We start from the raw sequence: 9,357 nt of genomic DNA, 5'->3' as shown, positions 1-9,357 counted from the left end.
GAAGTGACTTAGCAGCAGCAGCAGCAGCAGACATCCATATACATCTCCTTAAGTATTTCAGCAAGCCTGCCAGTAAGTAGTGAGCTGTGTTTGTTTACAGCAATTTTCTTTGGATATAAACTTTGCATAGAATGAAATATACCAATCTTTTTTTTTTCCCCAGTCATGATTTGTTTAAGTAAAGTACAGTTGGTTAACAATGTGTTAATTCCTACTATACAGCAAAGTGATTCAGTTATACACATTTATGTGTATATATACATTGTGTGTGTGTATATATGTTTTAATATATATCCAATATTGAAACTGCTAGGTCATGTGTTGTTCTACTTTTAGCTTTTTGAGAAATCTCCATACTGAAAACCACCATTATTTCACTCCTATGGACTACCTTTTAGAAAGGAAGATTGAGTTTTTGATGCTGTTAGTTGCTGACATCATATTTTGAGGTGTAATAAACACTACTTTGAGGTAGGTGTCCTAGCGACAACTACTTTGTATGCCTTTTTAGCATATGGCACTTCCATCCTACACATGACATGGCTCCCCAGCTAAGTTCCCACCTCTTCACTCACACACAGAAACACCAAGTCCTCTTCCTCATCTCCTATGGGAGTGTATCTTTGGGGCTCAGTCTGGACCCAAATCTTCCCCCTACTTTCTGGCTACCTGAACCTTCTGGTGTCATCAACTTCCCAGGACACATCTGGCTCCCTCTTCACACACTTATCCATTCCCTGCCCTTTCCACCCCCACTATCTATCAGAGAGCTCAGAGACACATAATTCCACATCAATTCAATAAAACATCTGCTGGATCATTGAAAAAGCAAGAGCGTTCCAGAAAAACATCTATTTTTGCTTTATTGACTATGCCAAAGCCTTTGACTGTGTGGATCACAATAAACTGTGGGAAATTCTTAAAGATATGGGAATATCAGACCACTTGACCTGCCTCTTGAGAAATCTGTGTGCAGGTCAGGAAGCAACAGTTAGAACTGGACATGGAACAATAGACTGGTTCCAAATAGGAAAAGGAGTACGTCAAGGCTGTATATTGTCATCCTACTTACATGCAGAGTACATGATGAGAAACGCTGGGCTGGAGGAAACACAAGCTGGAATCAAGATTGCTGGGAGAAATATCAATAACCTCAGATATGCACATGACACCACCCTTATGGCAGAAAGTGAAGAAGAACTAAAGAGCCTCTTGATGTAAGTGAAAGAAGAGAGTGAAAAAGTTGGCCTAAAGCTCAACGTTCAGAAAATGAAAATCATGGCATCCAGTCCCATCAATTCATGGGAAATAGATGGGGAAACAATGGAAACACTGTCAGACTTTATTTTTTTGGGCTCCAAAAATCACTGCAGATGGTGATTGTAGCCATGAAATTAAGATGCTTACTCCTTGGAAGAAAAGTTATAACCAACCTAGATAGTATATTCAAAAGCAGAGACATTACTTTGGCGACTAAGGTCTGTCTAGTCAAGGCTATGGTTTCACCTGTGGTCATGTATGGATGTGAGAGTTGGACTGTGAAGAAGGCTGGGCGCCAAATAATTGATGCTTTTGAACTGTGGTGTTGGAGAAGACTCTTGAGAGTCCCTTGGACTGCAAGGAGATCCAACCAGTCCAGTCTGAAGGAGATCAGCCCTGGGATTTCTTTGGAAGGAATGATGCTAAAGCTGAAACTCTAGTACTTTGGCCACATCATGCCAAGAGTTGACTCATTGGAGAAGACTCTGATGCTGGGAGGGATTGGGGTCAGGAGGAGAAGGGGATGACAGAGGATGAGATGGCTGGATGGCATCACTGACTTGATAGACGTGAGTCTGCGTGAACTCCGGGATATGGTCATGGACAGGGAGGCCTGGCGTGCTGCTATTCATGGGGTTGCAAAGAGGTGGACACGACTGAGCGACTGAACTGAACTGAACTGAATTTCATGGCTGCAGTCACCATCTACAGTGATTTTGGAGCCCAGAAAAATAAAGTCTGACACTGTTTCCACTGCTTCCCCATCTATTTCCCATGAAGTAATGGGACCGGATGCCATGATCTTCGTTTTCTGAATGTTGAGGTTTAAGCCAACTTTTTCACTCTCCTCTTCCGCTTTCATCAAGAGGCTTTGTAGTTCCTCTTCACTTTCTGTCATAAGGGTACTGTCGTCTGCATATCTGAGGTTATTGATATTTCTCCCAGCAATCTTGATTCCAGCTTGTGTTTCTTCCATTCCAGCGTTTCTCATGATGTACACTCTATATAAGTTAAATAAGCAGGGTGACTACATACAGCCTTGACGTACTCCTTTTCCTATTTGGAACCAGTCTGTTGTTCCATGTCCAGTTCTAACTGTTGCTTCCTGACCTGCATACAGATTTCTCAAGAGGCAGGTCAGGTGGTCTGGTATTCCCATCTCTCTCAGAATTTTCCACAGTTTACTGTGATCCACACAGTCAAAGGCTTTGGCATAGTCAATAAAGCAGAAATAGATGTTTTTCTGGAACTCTCTTGCTTTTTCCATGATCCAGCAGATGTTGGCAATTTGATCTTTGGTTCCTCTGCCTTTTCTGAAACCAGCCTGAACATCAGGAAGTTCATGGTTGACATATTGCTGAAGCCTGGCTTGGAGAATTTTGAGCATTACTTTACTAGCATGTGAGATGAGTGCAATTGTGTGGTAGTTTGAGCATTGTTTGGCATTGCCTTTCTTTGGAATTGGAATGAAAACTGACCTTTTCCAGTCCTGTGGCCACTGCTGAGTTTTCCAAATTTGCTGGCATATTGAGTGCAGCACTTTCACAGCATCAGATTTGAGGATTTGAAATAGCTCAACTGGAATGCCATCACCTCCACTAGCTTTGTTCGTAGTGATGCTTTCTAAGGCCCACTTGACTTCACATTCCAGGATGTCTGGCTCTAGATGAGTGATCACACCATCGTGATTATCCAGGTCATGAAGATCTTTTTTGTACAGTTCTGTGTATTCTTGCCACCTCATCTTAATATCTTCTGCTTCTGTTATGTCCATACCATTTCTGTTCTTTATCGAGCCCATCTTTGCATGAAATAGTCCGTTGGTATCTCTAATTTTCTTGAAGAGGTCTCTAGTCTTTCCCATTCTGTTGTTTTCCTCTGTTTCTTTGCATTGATCGCTGAAGAAGGCTTTCTTATCTCTTCTTGCTATTTTTTGGAACTCTGCATTCAGATGATTATATCTTTCCTTTTCTCCTTTGCTTTTCACTTCTTTTCTTTTCACAGCTATTTGTCAGGCCTCCTCAGACAGCCATTTTGCTTTCTTGCATTTCTTTTCCATGGGGATGGCTTGATCCCTGTCTCTTCTACAATGTCACGAACCTCATTCCATAATTCATTATGCACTCTATCTATCAGATCTAGTCCCTTAAATCTATTTCTCACTTCCACTGTATAATCGTAAGGGATTTGATTTATGTCATACCTGAATGGTCTAGCGGTTTTCCCTACTTTTTTCAATTTAAGTCTGAATTTGGTAATAAGGAGTTCATGATCCAAGCCACAGTCAGCTCCTGGTCTTGTTTTTGTTGACTGTATAAAGCTTCTCCAACCGAAACAGCATATTAAAAAGCAGAGACGTTACTTTGCCAACAATGGCCTGTCTAGTGAAGGCTATGGTTTTTTCTGTGGTCATGTATGGATGTTAGAGTTGGACTGTGAAGAAAGCTGAGCGCCGAAGAATTTATGCTTTTGAACTGTGGTGTTGGAGAAGACTCTTGAGAGTCCGTTGGACTGCATGGAGACCCAACCAGTACATCCTAAAGAAGATCAGTCCTGGCTGTTCATTGGAAGGACTGATGCTAAAGCTGAAACTCTAATACTTTGGCCACCTGATGCGAAGAGCTGACTCATTTGAGAAGACCCTGATGTTGGGAAAGATTGAGGGGAGGAGGAGACGGGGATGGCAGAAGATGAGATGGTTGGATGGTATCACCAACTCAGTGGACATGGGTTTGCGTGAACTCCAGGATTTGGTGGTGGACAGGAAGGCCTGGTGTGTTGCGATTCATGGGTTCACAAAGAATCAGAGAAGACTGAATGAACTGAAGTAAATTTTCATTATTAATGTGTGCTGTTGCTATAAGATTCAACATCTGTACTGTTGGTCATTTCTTAGCAGCGAGACCCCCAAAGATTTCTGAGCTCTCTAGCCATGCTCTGAAGTGACTGGCTGCCCACTGGTCCAGCTGGAATGGCAGGGGTCTCCACAGTCTCTGCGACCTCCTCCAGTTCATTCTAATTCAGCTCTTCATTCACCTTGGAACACTGGCTACAGAACTTTGAGCCTCTGATTTTCTTAAGTTTCTCTGAGGTGGGAGTTTTCTGAGAATCTTTTTTGGTCAGCTTTGGTTGAATTTGCTTGTTCATCCTCAAGGTTACCCTAGCTGACTGGAGAAAATAAGAGAAGGAGCAAAGAACAGCATTGGTTTGGGGAAGAGGGTGATGATGGATGGAATTGAAGGCTTGAGAAGAGGTTTGGGTAGAGAAGAGGAATGTGCCAGACAAAGACAGGGGAAGCAGGTCTTATAGGGTGGTGTCATCATGCAAGAGGAGCTTGGGTGGGTTTAGCTCACCTTGACACTTCTTTTGGACCTCAGTTGATAAGAGGACTTCCTATTTTCCTCCTGGGCATCTGGAATCAGCTGTTCCCTAACAGCTCTAGAGCCTTGTGGCTTCCCAGTACCTTAGTCATTTTGAAGACTTCCAGTGGTCTGCTCCAGAGTTCCTGAGCACCCCTATATATACCCCTCCCCAGGGGCCACACCCTTATGCTTTATGAGGTCAGCAAGTCAATGGTGGCCCTGAGTGAGCCTTGACATCACAAAGCCCCATCCTGATACCTCTAGCAGAGGATGGGGAGCAACTCAAATGTTTTGGTGTGAGAAATGAGGCATGTTTAATATCCTTACATAGCCTTCCAAACTCACCTGCTATCCTCATATCTCTAAGTTAACTCAGATGGGTCACATGGCAGGGAGAGTGTATCTCCTTCAACCTTGCCTTACAGTCACATTATTTGGGATTTCATTCTTTTCTCTCTCATGTTTCACAAGTATGTAGTTTTTAATATCTTGCCTAAAATCCGTCCATGATAATTAGTGTGTGGAAATGAGAATCCTTTCATTTTCCTCCTACAGGTGCTCTTAATGCACCTTGAAGACGATTTATTTCTGGGCCACTTACCAGAAATCTTTTCCATCCCATCTCCTTTTCTCAGTGTCCATGTAGCTCTCCTCAGTTTTCTAGTTTCCAGTCTGAATCCCCTGCTTCAGGCTGTGAGACTGCACTGAATAAACTTGCTCTTGCTCCACTTGGAACTCAAAGATCTTAGACTACCAGAGAACTGACCCTAGTGACTCTCAAATAGTGAGAACTCACACAAAGGTAACCACTTCAATACAAGATCCTGCATCACCCAACCAACAGTAGCACCCTGTGCAGGACACCTTATCCGAAAAACAAACAAAACAAAAATAAAACCCAATCATCAGCAGACAGGATTACCACCTACTCACCCTTGCCAATGAGAGGAAAAACAAACAAAGAAACAAAACTCAGCACAAATCTTACCCTGTAGGAACCATACACAAACCCCTGGACCAACCTTCAGTTCAGTTCAGTTCAGGCGTGTCTGACTGTTTGTGACCCCATGAATTGCAGCACGCCAGGCCTCCCTGTCCATCACCATCTCCCGGAGTTCACTCAAACTCATGTCCATAGAGTCGATGATGCCATCCAGCCATCTCATCCTCTGTCGTCCCCTTCTCCTCCTGACCCCAATCCCTCCCAGCATCAGAGTCTTCTCCAATGAGTCAACTCTTGGCATGATGTGGCCAAAGTACTGGAGCTTCAGCTTTAGCATCATTCCTTCCAAAGAAATCCCAGGGCTGATGTCCTTCAGAATGGACTGGTTGGATCTCCTTGCAGTCCAAGAGACTCTCAAGAGTCTTCTCCAACACCACAGTTCAAACGCACCAATTCTTCGGCACTCAACCTTCTTCACAGTCCAACTCTCACATCCATACATGACCACAGGAAAAACCATAGCCTTGACTAGACAGACCTTTGTTGGCAAAGTAATGTCTCTGCTTTTGAATATGCTATCTAGGTTGGTTATAACTTTTCTTCCAAGGAGTAAGCGTCTTTTAATTTCATGGCTGCAGTCACCATCTGCAGTGATTTTGGAGCCCCCCAAAATAGTCTTGACACTGTTTCCTCTGTTTCCCCATCTGTTTCCCATGAAGTGATGGGACCAGATGCCATGATCTTTGTTTTCTGAATGTTGAGCTTTAAACCAACTTCTTCACTCTCCTCTTTCACTTTCATCAAGAGGCTTTTTAGTTCCTCTTCACTTTCTTAGGAGGGCAGAAACCAAAAGGAAGAAAGAATTCACCCTTGAAGCCTTGGAGAAGGAGACCTCAAACATAATAAATTAAAAAAAAAATGAAAAGGCAGAGACATACTACACAAATGAAAGAAAAAGCCAGAAATACAGAAGTCCAAATAAATGAAGAGGAAATAGGCAAACTGTCTGAAAAAGAATTCAGAATAATGATAATAAAGTTGACCAAAAACCTTGAAAACAGAATGGGGAAAATGCAAGAATCAATGAACAAAGACCTAGACAAATTAAAGAATGAACATATAGAGACACACAACACAATTTCTCCAATTTAAAACACTTTAATATGAACCAGTAGACTATCTGAAGCAGAAGAATGAATCAGTGAGCTGGAAGATAAAATGGTGGATAAAACTACTTAAGGGCAAAATAAAGTAAAAACAATGAAAAGAATAATGGATAGTCTCAGAGACCTCTGGGACAATATTAAATGCACCAATATTCAGATGTTAGGGGTCCCAGAAAAAGAGAGAAAAAGAAATCTTTTGAAGACATTATATTGATAATTTCCCCAACATGGAAAAAGAAATAGTCGATCAAGTCCAACAGGCACAAGGAGCCCCATACAGGATAATCCAAAGGAGAAACTCAGCAAGACACATACTAATCAAACTAACAAAGGCTAAACACAAAGAAATAATATTGAAAGCAGCAAGGGAGAAGCAGCACGTAACATACAAGTTAAACCCTATACCCGTAAGAGCTGTTCTTTCAGCAGAAACTCTGAAGGCCAGTAGGGAATGGCAGAATATATTTAAAGTCTCAAAAGGGAAAAATATACAACCAAGATTACTGTACCCAGCAAGGATCTCATTCAAAATTGATGGAGAAATAAAAATCTGTTCAGACAAGCAAAAGTTAAGACAATTCAGTACCACCAAAGCAGCATTACAACAAATGTTAAAGAGACGTATATAGTCAAGAAATACAAAAGAAGAAAAAAGATCTACAAAATCAACCCCAGTCAATTAAGAAAATGATACTAGGAACATATATATCAATAATTACCTTAAATATAAATGGATTAAATGCCCCAACCAAAAGACACAGACTGGCTGAATGAATGCAAAAACAAGACCCATGTATATGTTGTCTACAAGAAACCCACTTCACACCTAAAGACACATATAGACTGAAAGTGAGAAGATGGAAAAATATATTCCATGCAAATGGGAAGCAAAAGAAAGCTGGAGTAGCAATCCTTATAAAAGACAACATAGACCTTAAAATAAGAGTACTACAAGGGACAAGGAAGGACACTACATAATGGTCAAGGGATCAATCTAAGAGGAAGATATAACAATTGTAAATATCTATGCATCCAACATAGGAGCACCTCAATACATAAGACAAACACTAACACACATAAAAGGAGAAACTGACAGCAACACAGTCATAGTAGGAGACTTTAACACCCCACTCACACCAATGGCCAGATATCAAACAGAAAATTAATAAGGAAACACATGTCTTAAATGATACATGAGATGAGATGGATCTAATTGATATCCTCAAGACATGCCATGCAAATGCAGAAGAATACACCTTCTTCTCAAGTGCACATGGAACATTCTCTAGGATAGACCACACCTTGGCTACAAATCAAACCTCAGTAAATTTAAGAAAATTGAAATCATAAGAAGCATCTTCTCTGACCACAATGCTATGAAATTAGCGTAATCATTCCCATGTTTTCCAACCCCAGTTCAGGTCCTCCCTTTGCCTGGCCAGGCACTGATTGGGACTGGATATCTCAGTCACGCTGGCTTGCTCCAAACAGGACATATTGGATATGTGGCTCTTACGTATTTGCTTGGCTTCCCCGTGGCTGGATAGGGAGATGCACCCTAGGTCTGGGTTTTACTCATGGCTTCATTAATTTACCACACCTTAGAACTCGTGGGCAAGGTCTGTATTTCACTGATATGGTTATTTGGCTGCAGTGTTTGTTCCCTCTCTGAGAACTACAAATGTTATGCTACGAGTGGATGCTGTGACTAACTTTACTCAACAGGCATTACAAGAGTCTCAAAAAGCTATGTCAGCTCTTAATGCTGAACAAATACAAATTAGAAAGGTGGTTTTACAAAACAGATTGGCCTTAGATATTCTGACGACTGCATGAGGAACTTGTGCCATTATTCATACCCATTGCTGTACATATATACCTGATATGAGCACTAATGTTACTCATTTTACTAAACACATGAACAAGATGATTCAGGCTATGGATACTCCTGAAGCCTTAACTGCCTCACTTTTGGAGACATTAACTAGTTCCCCATGGGGAACTATCCTAATTGCAATAATTCTGATTGCTTTTGCTGCCTGCTCCCTGCATCTGTAACTGTGTAGCTGGATTTGTTTCCAGTCGCATGAAGGCTTTTAAGTTACAAATGGTTGCTCAAACTTCTGCAACTGTGGCAGCTTCCTCCATCTACTACTTGGGGCCCCTGGATCAGAGACCCTCAATATGAGGGTTAAGAGAATATGTCGCCTCACCAATTTAGAGATGATGCTCCTTATCAGCTTGGAAGCAGTTACAGAATGAGCACAATGTCCCTTCCCTAGGCAACATAATTCTACTAAAAGAAAATGGGGGAATGAGAGGGCAACAGGTAGAAAGGTGAGGGGTCTCCAAACGGAGGAAATAGGCTGCAAGTGTCAGACATTTTTACCTCTCTTTTAAGTGGCAGCAGAAAACAAACAAGTGTTAGATTATTTCCCCTTTTCTAAAAGAAGAGGTTTCTTTTAAAATTCTTGGTTGCCGTGATGACACCTGGTTCCACCTGAACTTAGCTAGTCTCAATCCCTAAGCTAACCAATGCATTTTGCTTATAGAAATATTTACCTTAAGCTATGTTAATGAACCCTAGATTCTGTCTTCAAGTTGGTTCTGCCTAAGACTCAGAAGG

Source organism: Ovis canadensis, chromosome X (assembly GCF_042477335.2).
Source record: "Ovis canadensis isolate MfBH-ARS-UI-01 breed Bighorn chromosome X, ARS-UI_OviCan_v2, whole genome shotgun sequence".
In the NCBI taxonomy this organism is placed as follows: domain Eukaryota; kingdom Metazoa; phylum Chordata; class Mammalia; order Artiodactyla; family Bovidae; genus Ovis; species Ovis canadensis.
This window is presented reverse-complemented; position numbering follows the sequence as displayed.